Genomic DNA, 21846 nt, shown 5'->3' with positions numbered 1-21846 from the left:
GTTTGTGGATTCCCCTGGAGGGGACCCAGAATTTGCCAAAATAGAGCAAAATTATTTTTGGTGGGAAAAAAATGGGAAAAAAGTGCTGCAAATGAAAGCGTCTGGGGTTTTCCCTGCAAATGGTATCAAAAAAGGGTTTGTGGGGCTGAAATCACCATTTTCCCAGCTTTTAGGGAATTACAGACTTTTTTCAGAAAACAAAAACATTTTACACAGTGTTTGGCATTTTTCTGGGACATTGCCTATTTTTGCCATTTTTTGTGCTTTCAACCTTCTTCCAGTTAATGGTAGAAATGGGTATGAAAGCAATAATGGATCCTGGAAAGCTATACATTTTAGAAAAGTAGACAAAATGCTGAATTGAGCCAGGGGTCATTTGTGTAAATCCATCAAGGTTTCTCTATAGAAACTAACAGTTAAATATAGGAAACATTGAAAATTAGTTGAAAAAAACAGCCTTTTGTGTCAACGTTTTTCACCTGTAACTCCTTCTAATTAAGGCAGCTTTTTGAAAGCAATATACGGTTACATCCGCTGGACCTTACTGGTTGTGGGGATATATAGGCCTTGTAGGTTCACCAAGAACAGGACGAACCCAGAGCCAAAAACTAAGCAGCGTCTTGCAATGTTTTTTTTATTATGTGCCGGGTATATAGCAATTATTCTGGGAAATGTATACATGGAAAATTCGGTATGAAAGACTCCTATATATTTCTGAAATGGAAACAAACTATAGAGTTTAGAAACAGTAGCTATTTGCATATTTTCAAAATTGGGACTACTCCTACTAGCACGAGAATTATCAGTCATTTTTCAAAATGACTTATTTTTTGCACATTGTCTTTTATTTGGAAGGCAGAAATGCTTCGAAAGTCAATAGGTAATACCAGTTGCTTTACAAATCTGAATTACCCTAAGTCTCCCAATAAAAATGGTACCTCACTTGTGTGGGTAGGCATAGTGCCAACAACAGGAAATGGCTCAAAACGCAACCTGAACACACCACATTTTCACAGTGAAAAATGACCCTTTTTTTTGGCAAAGTGCCTAGCTGTAGTTTTTAACCCTAGCTCTACCGGCACCTACGGAAACCTACCAAACCTATACATTTTTGAAAACTAGACACCCAGGGGAATCCAGGATGGGGTGACTTGACTGCCTCTCATCAGGTTCTGTTACCCAAAATCCCTTGCAAACGTAAAAAATTGTCCAAAAAAACACATTTTCCTCAGATTTATGTGGTGGAAAGCTCTGGAATCTGCATGGATCCACAAATTTTCACCCACCCTGCGTTCCCCAAAGTCTTCAGAGAAAAATGGTACCTCACTTGTGTGGTTAGACCTAGTGCCCGCGACAGGAAACAGCACAAATCGCAACATGGACACACCTCAATTTCACTGTGAAAAATGACCCTTTTTTTTCGGCAAAGTGCCTAGCTGTAGTTTTTGAACCCTAGCACTGCCGGCACCTAGGGAAACCTAGCAAACCTGTATGTTTCTGAAAACTAGACACCCAGGGGAATCCAGGATGGGGTGACTTGCAAGGGGGGGTCTCATGAGTTTTTGGCCCTGGGCTCGGTGGCCATCTAGGGAAACTTACCAAACCCACACATTTCTGGAAACTAGACACCTGGGGGAGTCCAGCGAGGTATGGCTTGCGTGGGTTTCTCAACATTCTCCTACCCAGAACCCTCTGCTAACCTCTAATTTCGCTGAAAAATGAACTTTTTCCTCACATTTCTGTGTGGGAAAGTTCTGGAATCTGCGTGGATTCACAAATTTCCTACCACCCAGTGTTCCCCCAGGTCTGCCGATAAAATGGTGCCTCACTCCCATGTGTGGGTCAAGGACCCGCAAAAGGCAAGTGCCCAAAACCTATTGAGGCAACATCAAAATTACCTTTCACAAACCAACCTGGTTTTACAAGGGGGGTCCCATGAGTTTTTGGCCCGGGGCTCGGCGGCCTTCTAGGGAAACCTACTAAACCCACACATTTCTTTGAACTAAACACCCGGGGAGTCTAGCGAGGTATGGATTGCGTGGTTCCCCAACATTCTCCTACCCAGAATCCCCTGCAAACCTCAGATTTCACTGAAAAAAATCACACAAACCATACGTCATTGGACTCCCCCGGGTATCTAGTTTTCAGAAATGTTTGGGTTTGGTACTTTCTCACGGGCCAAAATCTAATGCGCCCCCCCCCCCGGTAGTTTTGCTATAGATAATTCTTCACAGTTCGATTTGGGCCATTTCCTGGTGCAGCCACTATGCCTACCCACACAAGTTAGGTACCATTTTTATCGGGAGACCTAGGGGAAACGCTGGGTGGGAGGAAATTTTGAAAAAGCTGGTTAGTTTGTGATAAGTAATTTTTGATGCCTCCTCAATAGGTTTTGGGCCCTTGCCTGTCGCAGGTTCTTGACCCACCCACGCAAGTGAGGTACCATTTTTATTGGGAGACCTGGGGGAACGCTGGGTGGGAGGACATTTGTGGATCCATGCAGTTTCGAGAACTTTCCCTCACAGATATTTAAGAAAAAAAGTGATTTTTTCAGTGAAATTTGAGGTTTGCAGGGGATTCTGAGAAGGAGAATGTTTGGGGACCCACGCAAGCTATACCTCGCTGGACTTCCCCGGGTGTCTAGTTTCCTGAAATGTGTGGGTTTGGTAGGTGTCCCTAGATGGCCGCCGAGCCCCGGGCCAAAAACTCATGGGACCGCCCTTGCAAAACAAGGTTTGTTTGTGATAGGTAATTTTGATGTTGCATCAATAGGTTTTGGGCCCTTCCCTGCCGCGGGTACTTGGCCCACCCATACAAGTGAGGTACCATTTCTATTGGGATACTTGGAAAAATGCTGAGGGTTTGGAAATCTGTTGTTACTTTCTGCAGAGTAAAAATCTGAGCACAATAATGCAAGGAAAATGTCACAGTCACATTTTGAGGTTTGCAGGACATTGGGGGTAAGATAACTTGTTGCGATCCACAAGAGAGACATCACCATGTACTCCCATGGGTGTTTAGTTTACAACAAAATCTACAGATGTTAGGTTATTCTTAGATGAAATGTACACCTTGGCAGAGAGACAAAACAGACAAAGATTACTGCACAGCCATCTATTCCTCAAGCACACACACACATACTGGTTGGATTTGGCACAAGGGCGAGTGATGGTTCAGTATATAAAATGTTATTAACAAGAGATTTCACAAAAATGAAATGCACTGTCAATGATTGAAAGGACAAAAAAACGGAACCAGTGATTGGCAGCTCGTGAGATGTAAAGCCATGTCAAGGCACCAACCGCTTTACAGGCCATTTACACTCCTTTCATACATGATACACACAAGACCATTCACACCACCAGGCACAAAACCAACACATTACAACATTCACAAAAAGGGACAAGGTAGACCCTGCTTGACAAAAACAGAAAAGACAAATGTTTCTGCACAACCACCTATTCCTCAAGCACATACATTTTTTTTTTTTTTTTTTTTTAATTTGTTTATTATACAAGAATAGCAGCACCTTACAATGTGCGAGGAGTCCTTCGCCTACATCCCATCACGGGCCGGCAGCGGACTGCCTCGCCACAATCATGACATTTACATGTAACAAGCAGAAGGACCAATAGATCAAAGTTAAGGTCTCGGTAGCCATACGGATCAAGCAGGGCAACCCCCGTCCACTATTCCTTGTCTGCGTTGCGGTGTGCTTGCGTGTATATAAACAACATTGTACATTTTTATCGTTTTCTCCCAACCAAAGCCCTATCCCCTGCACCCCCCCCCCCCCTCAACTGGTCCAGTGTGTGTGCTTCTCATGTGTGGTAGTGTGCGACCCGGCGGGGCATTATGGCCCGTGCCACTCTCCAGTCCCCCGTATCCTGCCGGAGGCCCCTGTTGACTCACATATGCAGCGGTGTGATGGCCTCTCCCACCTAGTGATATGCCATAGTGCAGTGTGCCGTCCTATCCGGGCTCCATGTGTAGGTCATTATCTTGGTCGTCCCCCTCCCCCTCCGCGGAGGCATCCCCGTCTGTTCTGGAGGTTAGGTAGGTCTGGTACAGCCCCCAGAAGTTCTTGGGGCGGCTTCTGGGCGGGAGGAGCTCACTGTATGCGTCTGCCTGGGTGTTGCAGTATTTCATGTCACTAGACCATCTCTTCAGTGTAGGGAGGGGACCCCTCATCCAGCACAGTGCCACCACCCTTTTCGCAAGGAGCATGCCCATGCTCACCAGCTTTCTCACCGCGACAGGAATCTGCTTTGTATATCCCATCAGTGCGAGGGCCGGGCTAAGGGCCAAGTCCTGTTCCACTATACTACTGAGTTCTGCGAATACGCAAGCCCAGTACCTCTGTACTCCTGGGCACCACCAGGCTAAGTGTAGGAAGTCCGCCACTGGCGCATGACATCTCTCACAGTGTGGCGTGTCCCGTAGGCCGTATCTGTGCAACCGTTCAGGCGTGTGATACACCCGCTGCAAGAATTTAAAGTGGATCAAGCGGTGCCGCCCGTTCAGGGAAATGCGCCTGGAGGCCGCGCAGCAGTACCCCCACATGCCGTCATCGATTGGAGTCCCTAGGTCAGTCTGCCATGCTAATCTCGCCCTGGTGTAGTGCAGTGCTGTGTGCTCATGGCCTATCCTATACAGCCTAGAAATCAGTTTCTTCGGGCTCTCGGTGTCTATGGTGTATACCAGTTCCGGGACTTCTGGGGGTTCCTCCAGGTCGGGGCCCAAGAGATCCAGCAGCGCGCTCCTCACTCTATGATACTGAAAGCGTTGAAGCGCTGTGGCACGCTCCACTCCCTGCGCGAGTTGATCCCACGTCTTCACCCTCCCTTGCAGAAAGAGGTCACCCATGGTGCGTGCGCCTAAGTCGTTGAGGGCCTTGTACACACCAGGCTCCGCCAACGTTGGGAGCCAAAGCGCCCATTGTATCGGCATGTTGGGTGCATACATCAGGACTTTGTCTTGGCGCTGCAAAATAGAGTGCCAAGCGTGGTTAGTGGACAGGAGGGAGTCCAGCACTCCCACTCTGCGGTCCCTGGGTCCGCATATGGTTGCCGGAAGTGGGGTGGGATCCGCGAACAGTCGCTCCAGGATCACATGCGGGATGGCCGGGTCACCATGTATCCAGGTGTGGAGATGGGAGGCCTGTGCAATCCTGTAGTATCGCTCCAGGTCTGGGGCAGCCAGACCTCCCTGCTCGTACGGTAATTGTAGCACCTTCCATTGTACTCTAGGTTGTTTACCGGCCCACGCTAGGCGCACCAGTAGCTTGTTAATGGTCGCAAAGAAAGCCTTCGAGAGGACCAACGGGAGGTTATTGAAGAGAAATAGAAATCTCGGGAGGATTACCATTTTCATCATGGCTATTCTGCCCATCAGCGACAGGGGGAGCTTAATCCAAATCTCCACGTCGTCTACAAGTTTACTGTAGGCTACCCCGTAGTTCTCCCTGAGCATCACTTCTGAATCCGTGTGGAGCATGATGCCTAAGTATCTCACCGGTTCCGTGGACCATTGGAGCGGGTAATCCATCTCGAAAGGCTCGGTGATAGGGGTCAGCGGGAAGGCCACTGATTTAGGCCAGTTGACCTTAAGTCCCGAGAGCGCGCCAAACCTCACCACTTCCCTCAAGACCGAGGACAAGTTATTGGCCGGGTCTCTGATGTACAGCAGAGTGTCGTCCGCGTACGTGGAAATGCCAATCTTGTAAGTAGGGTAGTTGATGGCTTCATAGGAGTGATATTCCCGCATCGCGCACGCTAGTGGCTCCGCCACCAGTGCATAAAGTAGCGGGGAGAGGGGGCACCCCTGTCTCGTGCCTCTGCTAATGGCGATCGGCTCCGAGACAGCGTCCCCTAGCCTGATCCTCGCCGTGGGCTTGTGGTAAAGCGCGCCTAGAAGTTGGAGGAATAACTCCCCCAGTCCCAACTTTTTCAGTACCCTACGCATGAAGGGCCATTCCACAGAGTCAAAGGCCTTCTCCATATCGAGGAACACCGCTACAGCCTTGGTGTCATGCCTAGTGTGCTGCATGGCCCCCATGACAGTCCGTATATTATAAGTGAGATTCCTTGCTGGGATAAACCCTGCCTGCTCCGGGGCTACCAACTCCGGGGCTACCAGTGCCAGTCTAGTCGCCAGGACCTTAGCATAAAGCTTGGCGTCCACGTTCAGTAGGGACAGGGGGCGGTATGAACCTGGGAGATCAGGCGGCTTACCCGGCTTCAAGATTGTGACGATGAGCGCCTCTCTCATCGAGGGAGGCATCGCGCCATACTCGCATATTTCATCAAAGAGGGTGGAGAGGTACGGCAACAGCTTGTCCCTGTATGCCTTATAGAATGCCACCGTCAGACCGTCTATCCCGGGGGCGCTTTCGGGCTTCATGGTGTCTAGCGCGTCCGATATCTCCTCACGGAGTATAGGGGACATCAGGAATTCCCTCTGCCAGTTATCGAGGAACGGCATCCGAATATAGTCCAGGTAGTTGTCAATTTGGGCGTCCACCCCAGTGATCTTGGTAGTATATAGGTCCTCATAGAATCTCCGAAATTCAGCTAGGATGTCATCCTCCGCAGTGACTCTCTCCCCCCCCGGGGTCCGCAGCTCAGGGATTGTCTGCCTGCGCCTAGTGCCCTTCATTATCCTAGCCAGCAGTGCTCCGGGTCGATCTCCTTCTCCATACGAGCGAGCTGTCGCGTATTTACCCAGGTGCCTAACCTCTCTATCCGCCTCTTCCTGGAACTCTTTTAGCAGGTCCTGCAAGGACTCATCCCCGAGTGGGGCCGGGTCTAATAGCTGGCGGCGTTCAGCGGCCGCAATCTGCCCTTCGAGAGACTTAAGCCTGTTCCTAATAGCCTTGAGGACACTAGAGTGTTTAGCCATGACTACCCCCCTGACGTAAACTTTGAATGCCTCCCAGACTGTCCCGAACCTGTCCACTGAGCCTACGTTAGTGGCGAAGTAGGTGTCTATGTCCTCCCCCAGGTCAGCCCTGAACGCCTCATCTAGTAGGGAGTATGGCGGGAAGCGCCACGTGAACGGAGGGATCCTTCGCTGGGGAGTGGACAGTACTAGCAGCACTGGGGAGTGGTCCGACAGGGTACGTGGGAGCGCCCTGCAGTCCTGAACCATGGGAAGCAGTGTGTGCGAGGACAGCCAGTAATCTATCCTGGTATGGATGTTATGATACGCGGAGTAGTGTGTGTATCCCCCCTTGTCGGTGTGCCTATCTCTCCAGACGTCTACTAGCCCCAGTCGCAACATTTCAGCCTGCATCTGTAGAGCGGCCGCCGCCGGGCGACGGGGGGGGCCCGCCGACCTATCCAGCTCTGCATTAAATGTGAAGTTGAAGTCCCCCCCCCAAAGCATCCGGTCAGCGGGGCAGTCGGCACAGTGGGCCGCCATTGCCGCGTAGAAGTCGGGGGCGTCGTAGTTCGGACCGTAGACGTTCATGACTAGTATGTCGTGGCCCTTGCCCACGCACCTGCTCAACACAAACCTCCCTTCCGGGTCCGCTTTCAGTAGTGTGAGAGACAACTTGGATTTCGGGTTGACCCATGTAAGGACCCCCCTCGCGTGTGTAGTGAAGCCCGCGTAGGTGGCGTGTCCCTGAAGCCCCCTGTGCTTGAGCATGTTGCTGGTGTCAGGCAAGTGAGTTTCCTGCAAGAGTGCCAGGTCTATGTGGTGTCGAAGTAGGTACTGCAGCACCTTGCGGAGTTTTCTGTAATCATTTAGCCCCCTAACGTTCCAAGTGACAGCCTTGAGGGTCTCTGTGTCACTCGGGGAGACATCCTGTGATGCATCAACCATGGTCCCTAAAGAAGCACATTAATGTCAAGGCCCTGCCATACACCTCTCCCCCCCGTCCACAGCAGCCGTCCATGCCCTCCGAGGGGCACAACATTTCAAAGCACAATCTGGACCCCCCCCCCGAACAGTACTGAACCCATAACCCCAACCTCTCCCCCCCCCCACCGTCCACCACCCCCAACCTGGTGCGACCGAGCCCTCCAACTCTCGCGTCCCCCCGCCTCCCACAGTCACCCAACCCCCAACCTGGTGTGACCGAAATTCCAGTGCCCCCCCCCCTCCCGCATTCAAACCCATGCAACAATTCCCAATTTCAGCTCTAACCGAGCCGTACTCGCTGCAAGCGCTGGGGCAGAGGTAGCCTGTGTAGTCCTTGTGTCGTCCACCACCCCACCGGGACTATCAAACAGTGTCCTTCAGCTTGCTCCTTCGCCAGCGCCTCATTAACAAGAGTTAGCAGTGTCTGTTACGTTCCACAGTTCACCATAGTGCACAAGTGCTCACCCCTCCGGCCCCCCCCCCCCAGATTCTGCAGTACCCTCCTGTGTCTCGCATATGGGAGCCAAGTACCGCCTAGGGCAGTGCCAGCAGCGCAAGCGCAGCCCCCCATTGGTCCCAGTACATGACACACAAATCTCACCCACAGTCCAACGAGTACCAGTCCAGGGCCTGTGGCTGTGCGCCCCTGAGCGGCTATCTCCAGTAGACCAACGAGGGGGATCAGGGGTGCTGAAGCAAACAGTTACTCGGATTGCACTGCTGACCGCCCTCCGTAATTCAGTCCTGTTCCTCGAGGTCCCCATCGCAGTTCCGTTCCGCCGATTGTGGGCTCGGACTCCCCCGGGCCTCTTTCATCCAGACCTTCAAGGATTTTTGCAGTTCTTTAGGGTCCGTGAAGAAATGCGAGCGCCCCTGCCTATTGATGCGTAGTCTCGCTGGGTATAACATGGCGTAGTCCAGGCCCAGGACTCTGAGTTGCTGTTTGTACGGAACAAATCTCCGTCTCTCCTCCTGGACCTTTGAAGTGAAGTCGGGGTATAGCGATATGTCCATTCCCTCGTACTGCAGTTTGCCCTTTTCACGGGCCGCTCTGAGGGCAGCGTCTCTATCCCTGTAATTTAGTAATTTAGCTATGATCGGCCTAGGGTTGGCGCCCGGGGGGGGCCTCGGGCCGAGGGTGCGATGGGCGCGTTCCACTATGAACATCGGCGAGAAGGTGTCTTCCCCCAGCATCGTCTTCAGGAGTTTTTCAATAAACAGTTCCATTTTGCCCGTTTGGGTCGATTCAGCCACGCCCGTGACGCGGATGTTGGAGCGCCGGGAACGCGCCTCCAAGTCCTCCGACTTCTCCTGGATGACCTGAAGTAGTCTACCAAATTTCTTACGGTCAGAGTCCCACTCGGTCTGCGCCTCCTCCGCCTCCGTGAGTCTGCGTTCTGCCATGTCCAGTCTCTCCGCGTGCTTGTCCACTCTTTCTGTCATCCGGTCCATCCGGTAGGCCAGTGCATCAATCTTGCTCCCAATGGCCGACATACCCTCCTGCAGCCCTTTCTCCATAGTGGTAAGCATCTCTTTGATTTCGGCACATAGTGTGGGACTCTGGTCACCAGTCGTGTTCGGGGACTGGGCTGCCGGTCGTTCCGGTTCCTTCTGCCTACGCTGCTCAAACGCCAGCTTCGTTTGCGTCCGGTCTCCCTTGACCATCGTGAAGATTCGGGGGGGCAGTGGTACCTCCCGACGGGGGGCCCACTGTATGCCTGATCAGTGTGTTTGCACCCTCGCTGGCGGTGAAAGGCTGCAGTGGTGCCGTAATTTGGGCTGCGTGGGGAGCGCGGCCTGCTGGGGCCTGGCGGCGCCACTTATGTGATTGGCCTCCGGGATGGCGAGGGGGTCGCCCTCCAGTCTTTCCAATATGGCCCGGGGCAGCAAAGAAGTCCGTTCTCGCGGGGGGAGATCACTGCCCCACACAGGCTGCTCGCTTCCTGATCAAGTTCCGGGACCCCTCAACCATGGGGATGTATGCCAGGCAGAGGCCCGGGCCGAGCCTACCTTCTGGGTGTTCCTCGGTCGCCACGTGGTCCGCACCCTGCCCTGTAGTCGCACCGGTGTCGTCCTCGCTGCCCCCTCCGGCTCTCAGGGGTGTGCCAGCCGCTCCGCTGCTGCTCCGGTGCGTGTTTCCGCCGCGTGGGGCAGTCAGGGGGCCAGCCACTGCCAAGGATCGTCCGCCCCCCAGCCGACCGCTCGCTCCTGCCGCACGTCGGGTGACGTCGCTCGGCCTCGCCGGGCAGGAAAGGCCGGGGATTCGGGCCTGGTCCGGCGCCGGAAGGGCAGTCAGCCAAAGTAGGGTTTCCCCGGGCCGATTTCGGCCAGGATCGCAGCCGGAGGTCCGTTAGGGAGAGGGGGGACGCAGTCCGCTGGCCAGTTGTGTGTGGCACTGCTGGTGAAGGATAAATGCCGGATAGTCGGTGGCGCTGGCACGGAGCTCCGCTCTTACGCGTCCGCCATTGACGCCGGCTAGCTCCGCCCCCCACTCCTCAAGCACATACATACTGGTTGGATTTGGCACGAGGATGAGTGATGGTTCAGTATATAACGTTAAATTAACCAGAGATTTCACAAAAATGAAATGCACTTTTAATAATTGAAAGGACGAGAAACTGAAGCATTGACTCACAGCTTGTGAGCTGTAAAGCCACGACAAGGCACCAACCTCTTTACAGGCCATTCGTACACCTTTCATATGTGTGACACATACAAAACCATTCACAATGCCAGCCGTGGGCCCAGCACATTACAACACTCACATCAGCAGACAGCGCCATTCAAGGGCCCATCACTTTCACACGCCCAGATTCCTGACACAGCAACCACACCAGCTCAGAGATTGCATTAAGTGGTGTTTGGCTAGCAGTGTGTGTAGTGACCAGCAGCTAGTCACTACTCACACACTCCCAGCCAAGCGCCAGTCCACGTACAACGCCAGCTGAGCGCAAGTTCACGCACACCGCCAGCCAAGCACCAGTCCACACACTCCGCCAGCCAAGCGCCAGTCCACGCACACTGCCAGCCAAGCACCAGTCCACACACACCGCCAGGCACGCGCTAGTTCACGCACAACGCCAGCCAAGTGCCAGTCCACGCACACCACCAGCCAAGCACCAGTCCACGCACACCAATAGCCAAGCGCCAGTCCATGGACACCACCAGCCAAGTGCCAGTCCACGCACACCACCAGCCAAGCGCCAGTCCACCCACACCACCAGCCAAGCGCCAGTCCAAACACACTGCCAGCCAAGCCACAGTTCAAACACACCACCAGCCAAGCGCCAGTCCACGCACATCGCCAGCCAAGCGCCAGACCCAGCACACTGCCAGACAAGCGCCACTCCACGCATACCACCATCACATTTAGGATTTTTTTATATAAATAAGAAAACACAAACAAATTGCAAATAGATACAAATCTACTAACACAAAATCTGAAACTAAATACACTACACAAATGCCAACCTTGAAACTGAACAAAAAATATTAAACAATAGAGGCCAGGCAGTTCACTTTACCACTCATGGATGCTCCCAAAAATTATTTTGCGTGTGGTGCATTCTAAAACAAGCAGGCACACACAGCCCAGGGTTAGAAGGACACTAGGGGCAATACATAAGAGTCTCCTTTCGCATACTTCTCCGCCAACAGACTCTCCATCTCCTACTGGGAAAGTCTTTTGAGGGTGTGGGAGGAATGTGATCAGGAAAGTGACGATCTTTCAATCTAGCAACATCCTCCACCACTCCAACTCTAGGAACAGTTGCTTGTTCCACTAAAACAAGGCTGGCTATTACAGACTCCTGAAACTTAGCAAATGTCATCTTTGACTAAGGACAAGAATCCTTGAATACAACAAAAGCATTAAAGGTTGCCAAGTGGAAAAGATGGAAAGTAAACTTCTTATACCAAATGTAAGCCTTACGAAGAGCAGCGTAAGGTTCCAACCTCTGATCTACTCTGTCAACACCTCCCATGTGCCTATTATAGTCTAAAATGCACATAGGTTTGATTGCTTCAGCAACCTGACCCCAAACACTCACAGGTGAAGTGCTTTCATCATAGATGGTAGTCAGCATGTAGACATCTCTCCTGTCTGAAAACTTCACAGCTAGAAGCTCCTCGCAACACACTGCACTGTCCCCGCACAAGCTTTTGACAAACAAGTTCTTTTGGGAAACCTTTACGGTTAGAGCGGATTGAGCCACACGTAGCAGTGTCCACTTTGACCAATTCCCTGAACAACCGCACATCAGTGTAGAAGTTATCTACATATAAATAGTGGCCTTTGTTCAAAAGTCCTCTACCAAGTTCCCACACAATTTTCTCAGTCACTCCAAAAGTGGACGGACAACCATGGCGGTTAATCCTGGATTCCTTACCGGTGTACACCCTGAAATTAGAGACATATCCAGTCCTACTGTCACACAGCATATACAGCTTCATTCCATAGCGTGCCCTCTTACGAGGAATGTATTGCCTAAAAACCAAGCGGCCCGTGAACAACACCAAAGACTCATTCACTGCTATTTCTTTCCCTGGAGCATAGATCTCAGAAAATCGATCAACAAAGTGATCAATGACAGGCCAAATCTTAAAAATACGGTCACAATCAGGGTGATCTTGTGCCAACGCTAAACCATTATCGACAAAATGTAGCATGCGAAGCAGAAGCAAAATACCTATCATGACTCATGACTGCAGGAAAAATAGCTGTTGCCATCAAGGGACTAGTAGACCAATATGAAGACATTGATGGCTTCCTTAGCAAGCCCATCAAAAAAGTTAAACCCAAGAACTTCTTCATCTCTTCCAGATTTGTGGAAGTCCACCGGGTGGCTCTAGAGTGTAGTTTAAGGCTGGCCCTGTTGTTCCTCAAAAAACTGTTAGGCATACAAATTAGTCTGCTCAACAAACTCTGCCAAAAATACATTGTCCATAAACAACTGAAAAAAATGTATCGGCAAAAAGGTTTCAGTATTCACTCTACACCCTGGAACACCAGTAAAGTCTGGCAATGCTGGCTGCACCATGCCTGGGGCAACCCAGAGGTCAGCCCAGATTCCTCTTGCCGCACTATACCAACGGGAAGCCTTGCAGCCCCAGGCTGCAGCCCAGATGCCTCTTGCCGCACTATCGGCACATCCATGTCCTCCTCTAACATAGGCACTTCTTCCGCACTAAGAGTAGCTTCATCCGCACTGAGAGTAGCTTCATCATCCGATGATTCCATGTGGAGAGAAAATTCACTGCCTGAATCTTCCCCTCCCTCCTCTGCCTCTGATGCAGAGTCAGTCTCTGAAACATGGTCAGAGGAAGACTCAGAAAGCATACCAACAACCTGCTGAGCAGTAATCCTGCAGCTAGCCATTATCCTTACTAAGAAAGGAGACTGCACAAACAAGTTAACAACAACCAACACTGTGCAAAATAAGTAAGTAAAAAAATGTGTGCTCATAGGAAAAAAGGAAGGTGCACTCCAATAAAGTCCGTAGCGCAAAAGGATTCTTTGAAAAATCTTCTCTTTATTTATTTCATTTCATAAAAGCGGCACAGCCAACGCGTTTCGTCCCCTTTGTGCCATGGGAACTTCGTCAGGGTTGTAATAATCACAACATACAAAAAACATCAATACGCATATAAAAATACATATAAAATACATAAATACTCAAAACCAATATAAATTCAACAATGAGAATGACATCATATATATTAAGACCCAAAGAAAAAGCAGACAAAATTATACACACATATATACATAAACCTTTAGATTTAAAATGCATTGTGAATAGTTGAATCCTTGTAATAAAACAGATTCTACATAAATTACAAAAAGTACAAAGAGTATAAATAAGGAGCATATAAAATATTTTTGGCAAGTCTTTTGCAGAGTCCTAAGACAACATTTACTTTGTAATTCATATTGTTCAAACACGGATGGGATGGTTGCTTAACCAAGGATGATTACATCATACTTCAAGGACATAACAGTACATTAGAAAAAACAACAGAAGACAAGAGAGAAGGGATAGAACTGCAGAAACCAAGAAGTGCAAGGAAATAGAAACCACTTCCTGAAGTTTATAAGAATAGTAGATGTCTAAAGCTATCTCACCTCAAGTCAGTAGCACATTAGTAGAGGTCCGATTAAGATGGATCTGTGTCCTCACAGTGGAGTGACACTGGGTTCAAATAGTCACCAACGTATCCGTTCTAATAATGAAGAAATATGCAAGGCATTAGCCACCCAACATATCATCTAAGGTTTGACAAGTGTAAATATATACCTAGAATAAGGTTACAAAGGCTGTTGAAAACCTACAGATGGCATAATTCCACTAAGAATCAAAGTTTGAAATGAAAAGTTCAAATTAGTCTGCAAGGAAAGAATACTAAGTCGTTGACGGCGCATAATATAGCCTTAAAGTGTTCATAAGAGGATGATTCGTATGATATAAGGCCACCTGTGACTCAAAAAAATGATGGCACGGTTGCAAGGCAAAAGGAAATGTGTGTGTTAACAGGCTTCTGCTATATAACAGTCCTACCATAACGATCATCCGAACAAGCTTGGTCACATGACCTACCTGGCCTCGTTCAGGACTTCGTTTCCAAGTTATTTGTCCCTTGTGGGCTAGTTGGGACTGTTGGTTGGTACAATGGGAACCTTCTTGTTACTTAGAAGTGTTCTTCCCACTCAGGCAGTATTTTGGATGGGGCTAGATACCTTGATTTTGCGTCATTATTATTACTTATCACTTTCTACTTTATAGCAGGTGTCCTAATTTCTATGAGGTGGAGGTGACTCTCCGTTTTAATTCCCACCTCAACTTTTTCACTTGCAGATATGACTGATCTTTATTGATACAAAAGGGGTGGCGTCCATCATCCCCTTTTGTATCGCTTTGTTCGCCCTAAGTTGGCAGGGTATGCTCAGACATGAGTCCCTTGCTCACTTGGCCACTGGATTCAAGATAGCCTGGCTGATGAGGATTATGAATCCAAAACCGGTCCCAGAATGCTTGTTTCCGGTCCAGGGAAGACATGGCTTGGCAGTTCGGGCTGGACTGTTCCCATGAGGCACAGGGTCAGACCTATTTGCATATGGCCATGTCTGAACTGGGGTGGCTTAGTGAGCTAAAGAATGGTGATGGATTAAACCCATATCAGTTGACTGGGGGTGAGTGTTTGATTTACTCAAACGCTCCGTCCATCATCCCCTTTTTTATCGCTTTGATTTTTATTGAAGCACTATATCTACTCACCTCATTTGAAGTCGAATTCAGAACCTAGTAAGTTCGAGCCATACTTGCCATAATTGAAATGTGATAACCTGGTACCACTTCTCTGTAATTTCCTTTTGCCTTGCAACCATGCCATCCTTTATTTGAGTCACAGGTGTCCTTATATCGTACAAATCATCCTCTTATTAACATTTTAAGGCTATATTATGCGCCGTCAACAACCTAGTATTCTTTCCTTGCAGACTAATTTTAACTTTTTATTTTAAACTTTGATTCTTTGTGGATTTATGCCATCAGTAGGTTTTCAACAGCCTTTTTAACCTTGTTCTAGGTATATATTTAAACTTTGATGATATGTTGGGTGGCTAATGCCTTGCATATTTCTTCATTATTAGAACGGATACGTTGATGACTATTTGAACCCAGTGTCACTCCACTGTGAGGACACAGATCCATCTTAATCGGACCTCTACTAATGTGCTACTGACTTGAGGTGAGATGGCTTTAGACATCTACTATTCTTATAAACTTCAGGAAGTGGTTTCTATTTCCTTGCACTTCTTGGTTTCTGCAGTTCTATCCCTTCTCTCTTGTCCTCTGTTGTTTTTTGTAATGTACTGTTCTGTCCTTGAAGTATGATGTAATAATCCTTGGTTAAGCAACCATCCCTGTTTGAACAATATGAATTACAAAGTAAATATTGTCTTAGGACTCTGCAAAAGACTTGCCAAAAATATTTAAATGCTCCTTATTTATACTCTTATGTACTTTTTGTAATTTATTTAAAATCTGTTTTATTACAAGGATTCAACTATTCACAATGCATTTTAAATCTAAAGGTTTATGTATGTATGTGTGTATAATTTCGTCTGCTTTTTCTTTGGATCTTAATATATATGGTGTCATTCTCATTGTTGAATTTATATTGGTTTTGTGTATTTATGTATTTTATATGTATTTTTATATGTGTATTGATGTTTTTTGTATGTTGTGATTATTACAGCCCTGGCGAAGTTCCCATGGCACAAAGGGGACGAAACGCGTTGGCTGCACCGCTTTTATGAAATGAAATAAATAAAGGGAAGATTTTTCAAAAAATCCTTTTGCGCTACGGACTTTATTGGAGTGCACCTTCCTTTTTTCCTATAAACATTCTGTTTCTTGAACATCCTTTGGCAACGGGTGTTGGGAAAAGCTGCACCAACCTAAATCATTTGAAACAAACTGAATTAATGTGCTTGCCCTTGGTTTGCTGCTGTTCTTCTTTTTGTATCTTTTAAAAAAATGTGTGCCTTTATCACAAAGATCTATATACTCAAAAACTATACAATTTACTTGCAAGAGACAGCTACACTCAAAAGCACCTACTCTGCAGAGACCCAGCTAAATCCAACGATATCCCACTAGAAAGAAAAACAAAAACAATTACTCACAAGACAACAAAATACACATCGAACGCAAATGCAAAATGTTTTTGACACTCAAAAAACAGAAGTCAAACATACTGCTATTATTACACCTTTTGCAAAAAACACACTTCTGCAGAGAAATGAAACTCATTTACATTGTACAAAAAAAAGTCTCTTACCAAACACATGCAACCACATAAACAGCAGAACCACCAGTAACGAAACCGCAACCTAGAACAGTCTAAACAGCAAAAGCCTTGAACTAGAACAAAAAGGGAGAAATAAAGCATTACAATTGCACTTCACAAGAAATAAAACAATTACCATTATAACACGCTATGTCACTACCCGAATGGTCAATCGGCCAGATGGGCCTTCAAATAGGGCTGAGAAAAATGGGGGGTGATCATGCCCAAGGGATCGGGTGAGGTTGTCTGCCAGGCCAATCTGTACCCCAGGTGGGGCAGAAAACAGCAGACAGAAATGTGCCCCCCTTGCAAAAGTAATAAATCCCTGGTGCCTAGTAGGGTTTTCTACCCACCGCCTAGGGCAGAAAAGCCAAAAAAAGGGGCAGATCTGTCCCCAGGAGGGGCAGAAAAAACACTAACCAAATGTTACACAAAAAACAAAATCAGCATACACACAATAAAAAAATCTGCCCCCTGGAAGCGACCCTTGCCCAAGGGGTTGTTTCCATTTTAATTTAAAAGAAGTCCCTGGTGTCTAGTGGGGTTTTCTGCCACGCCCGGGGCAGAAAGGCAAAAAAGAAACAGGCTAGTCTGCCCCCATGTGGGGCAGAATATGCATACAAAAAAAATTGCCCCCCTGGAAGCGACACTTGGCCAAGAAGTCGCCTCCATTTTAATTTTAAAATGAGTCCCTGGTGTCTAGTGGGGTTTTGCCCAAAAACATGCAGATCTGCCCCGGGGGAGGATTAGGGCAGAACACACATAAAAAATGCCCCCTGGAAGCGGTCCTTGCCCAAGGGGTCGCTTCCATTTAAATTTAAACTAACTCCCTGGTGTCTAGTGGGGGTTTCGGCCCCACCTGCAGGCAGAAAGGCCAACAAACAGGGGGGCAGAATTCACATTACAAAAAAATTGGCCCCTGGAAGTGACCCTTGCCCAAAAGGTCACTTCCATTTTCATTTTTAGGTTTAAAGCATTTTTATTAAGACAAAAGAATACAGGGGGAGGGAGCAGGAGGTTAGGGTTGCATACAGTACAATAAAAGAAAAAGAAAGGCGCAGTATCAGGAGCGATTTCAAGGAACAGTTCGTTAGTCCAGAGGAGAAGCATCGGTAGATGAAAAAATACAATGCAACTTATATCTCCACTTTGCGCATATCCATCACCCCAAATCTAAGCAGGGAAAGCAATGAGAGTAACCCAGAAAAGAACAACCCGACCCCTTCCGGACCCCCCCCCCAAGAAAAAGAAACTCCCAAACTCCCCCCAACTCCCCCGTCCAATAGCCCATTACCAATACTACCCGCCCCAAAGCAGCACCCCCCCAACCCAGAACCCACCTCCCACTCATCCTATTCTGCCGGGGTCACCGGCGGCGTCAGCCTCAAAAGCCTGAGGTACCTCGGGCAGGTGAGCTCCCTGAATTCGGTGGTCAGCAGCGCAAGGAAGGGTTGCCAGAGCTCATCAAATTGGTCTATCTCCCCCGCCACCGTGAGTGACAACTTCTCCATTCCCAACACGTGCCAGAGTCTATGCAACCAACCCGTAATGGAGGGGACAGTGGTGGTGCGCCAATGGATAAGGATATTCTGGACCGCAGACCCCAGCGCGATCGCGATCTGCCTGCCCCTGCGGGACTTCAGTGGATACATTAAGCCATTAGGGAGGCCCAGTAAGACATACGCCGGAAAGCGCGGGAGCTTGATTTCAAAGTGCTTATCCACCTCATCCAGAACCTCCTTCCAATAGGCGGCCAGCAAGGGACAATCCCAAAGAATATGTGAGAGGGTCCCCACCTGTCCGCAACCTCTCCAGCACCCCCTATCAGTGTGCCTATGCATCTCATACAGTCTCTCTGGGGTGTAGTACCAGTACGTGGACACCTTGGTAAATGTCTCCGTAAGGCCGGTATGGTATGCAGAGTGTCGTGCCCGGTATGCGATCTGGTCCCACTCCTTGTGGCTGAGTGTCCTACCCAGTTCCCTGTGCCAGCGTTCCCTCCCCGGGTTATAAAAGTGGAACGGCGGGGGTTGTAGATGCTTGTAAAGATCAGTGATCAAGTTAGCGTCAGAGGTTCGGGTCACAAGCCACTGCTCATACGGTGTAATTTGACGATCAGCGGTGACCCGCACCTGAGGCTGGAGGGCCCAATGCCGGACCTGCATGTAACGTAGTCTATCCCACTCCGTCAGGCCGAAGTCTTGCCGAAGCTGTTGAAAGGGAACCACGCCTTCCGGCCCGTAGACCTGGAAGAGCGCCCTGCAACCCGCCGTCCTCCAATGGGAAAAAGCGCCCGGCTCCATCCCCGGGGAGAAGTCAGGATTACCCACAATGGGTGTAAACGGTGAAGGGAAAGTGGTAAGGCCCCGAGCCTCACAGACTGCATCCCACACCCTCAAGGGGACCCGCGTAACGAAAGAAGCGTAGAGGTTGGGGGGGCGATGGGCACGGCGCAAGAATGGAACCTCCTGTAGGGTGCGGCCTGCCACCGCCTGGTCTTGAAAAAGCCAGTGTTTGTCGGACTCCCACCTGCTCCACTCTACAAGGTATCGTAGCTGCGCCGCCTGAAAGTACTTACGGAGGTCCGGAATACCAAGGCCCCCCGCTTCCGGGGCAAGCGTGGAGAGCACCCTCTTCATCCGCGGCTTGCGGCCTTGCCAGACAAAGCGGGAGATGTCGGCCTGCCTTTGCCGGATCCAGCCCACTGGAGGCTGGAGAGGCAGGGCATGAAAAAGATATAATATCTGGGGCAGTACCGTCATCTTAACCGCCGCGATCCTGCCCAGCCAGGACAGCAGGCCCTTACTCCAGCGGCCAAGCTCCTCCCTGATCTTCTTACTGAGAGAAGTGTAATTGGCCGCCACCATCGCTGGCAGCGTGGGTGCCAGTAGGATCCCTAGGTATGATACAAGGGACGAAGACCACTGCATAGGGAAGAGCCTCTGGAGGTCCCTCCTAGTGTCCGCAGCCAGCGACACATCTAAAGCCACCGACTTGCTCATGTTCATTTTAAAGCCGGCTACCCGTGCAAAGGTATCCAACTCTTGGATGCAGGCGGGTAAGGACCTCCTAGGGTCGTCCAGGGTCAGCAGGACGTCGTCCGCATAGAGGCTGACCGTGTGGACATACTGGCCCATCCTGATCCCAATAGCGTCCGGATTGTGGCGGACCCTTTGGACGAACGGCTCCATGTAGAGAGCAAACAGGAGTGGAGAGAGGGGGCAGCCCTGCCTCGTGCCGCGCTCGATTGCAAAACCACGGGAGCTGCAGCCGTTGACACGCACAGACGCAGAGGAATACTTATAGCAGTTGAAGACCATAGTGCGGAATCTATCACCAATTCCCAGTTTCCTGAGAACTAGCTCGAGATATGGCCAATGCACTCTATCAAAGGCCTTCTCCGCATCAACTGCCAGCAACATCCACTCTCCCGGGATCCGCGAGGCCTTCTCTAAAACGTGCGTCACCCGCTTGGTATTGTCGACCGTCTGCCTGCCGGGCACAAAGCCAGCCTGGTCCGCCTCAACCAAACCGGGGAGGTGTAGGGCCAGCCTGGTCGCCAGAATCCCCGTGTATAGCTTGAGGTCGACATTTAAGAGCGAGATGGGTCTATACGAGGCGCATAAAGCCCTGTCCTTCCCGGGTTTCGGGATCACCGAGACCATCGCACTCAGGAGATCCGGTCGGATGGCTCCCGGGTCGGAGAAGGAATTAAATAGCCGAGTCAAGACAGGGGCCACAACCGGGCAAAAAGTCTTATAGAACAGGGACGTGTATCCGTCCGGGCCCGGGGCCTTCCCGTGCTTCAGCCGAGCAATAGCGGAGATCACTTCCTCAACGTGAATATCCCGCTCCAGATATTCCGCCTGAGCGGGATCCAGCGCCGGAAGGGGCACCGACTCCAAGTATTCCTCGGCGTCCCGCGGGGAGGAGGGCTCCTCAGCGTACAGCGCCTCATAAAAACTGCAGAAGGCTTCTGCCACTTCCTCGTCTCCGGAAACGACCACTCCGTCTGTACTCACAAGTTCCTTCACCACGTTACGCTGTTGCGCGGCCCGGAGCCGATGTGCCAGGAGCTTGCCGCACCTGTCCCTCCCAGTGTAGTAGGCATGTTTCAAGCGCAAGGCAGCGTACTCTGCTCTCTCCAGGTCCAGCGCCGACAGGAGCTTCCTTGCCGCTTTCAGCTGCCTCCAAACCCTCGGAGCACCCGTACAGCGGTGGACCTGCTCAAGCTCCCGAACCTGAACAGTCAGTTCATCCCTCTTCCGCTGCCGCTCCCTATTTTCCGCCGAGGAGATGGAGATGAACTCCCCCCGAAGAACCGCCTTCAATGCAGCCCACTGTGTCGCTAGGGAAGTGTCGGTATTACTATTGTGAGTCTGATAATCCCGTATGACCTCTTCAATGCGTTTCACCACCATCTTCTTGTGTAAAAGGGTGTCTCTGAGGCGCCACACCCCCCGAGAGGGGGAGGCCACCGGCCATGCAAACGCGCCAGTAACCGGCGCATGGTCAGACAGAGTCAGGACCCCAATGTCCGCCTCCGTAGCGGCGGCGCGCATCGGCCCACTAACCAGGAGATAATCTAACCGCGCGTAGGTTCGGTGCGCATGCGAAAAGTAGGAGTAGTCCCTATCTGTGGGGTGCATGGAGAGCCAAAGGTCGTGTAAGTCCATGTCCGCAATCCGGGCCTTCACAGCCTGGGAGAGTTCTCCAGTCTGCGGAGACCGCTGCGCTGACCTATCCAATACGGAATCAAAGACGATGTTAAGATCCCCCCCTAGGATAACATTACGATCGGGAGAGGCAGTAACATCCACCAGTACTGAGTCCAAGAAGCGTTCCTGGTGGTCATTCGGGCTATAGACAGAGCCAACTGTAAACGCTATGCCTCCCAGACGGAGGCGATATGCCAGAAGCCTCCCCTTCTGCTCCGCATATTTATATAGCACCTCCCCCCTAAAGGAGCTCGCTATGAGAATGGCCACCCCCGCGGTCTTGGTCGCTGCAGAGGAGAAAAACTGGGTGGGGAACTTAGCTGAGCGCAATCTATGGCAGTCACGGGACAACAAGTTGGTCTCCTGCAAAAGGCAAATATCAGCCTGCGTCCCCTCAAGCAGAGACAAAATCGCC

Source organism: Lissotriton vulgaris, chromosome 12, assembly GCF_964263255.1.
Source record: "Lissotriton vulgaris chromosome 12, aLisVul1.2, whole genome shotgun sequence".
NCBI lineage: Eukaryota > Metazoa > Chordata > Amphibia > Caudata > Salamandridae > Lissotriton > Lissotriton vulgaris.
This window is presented reverse-complemented; position numbering follows the sequence as displayed.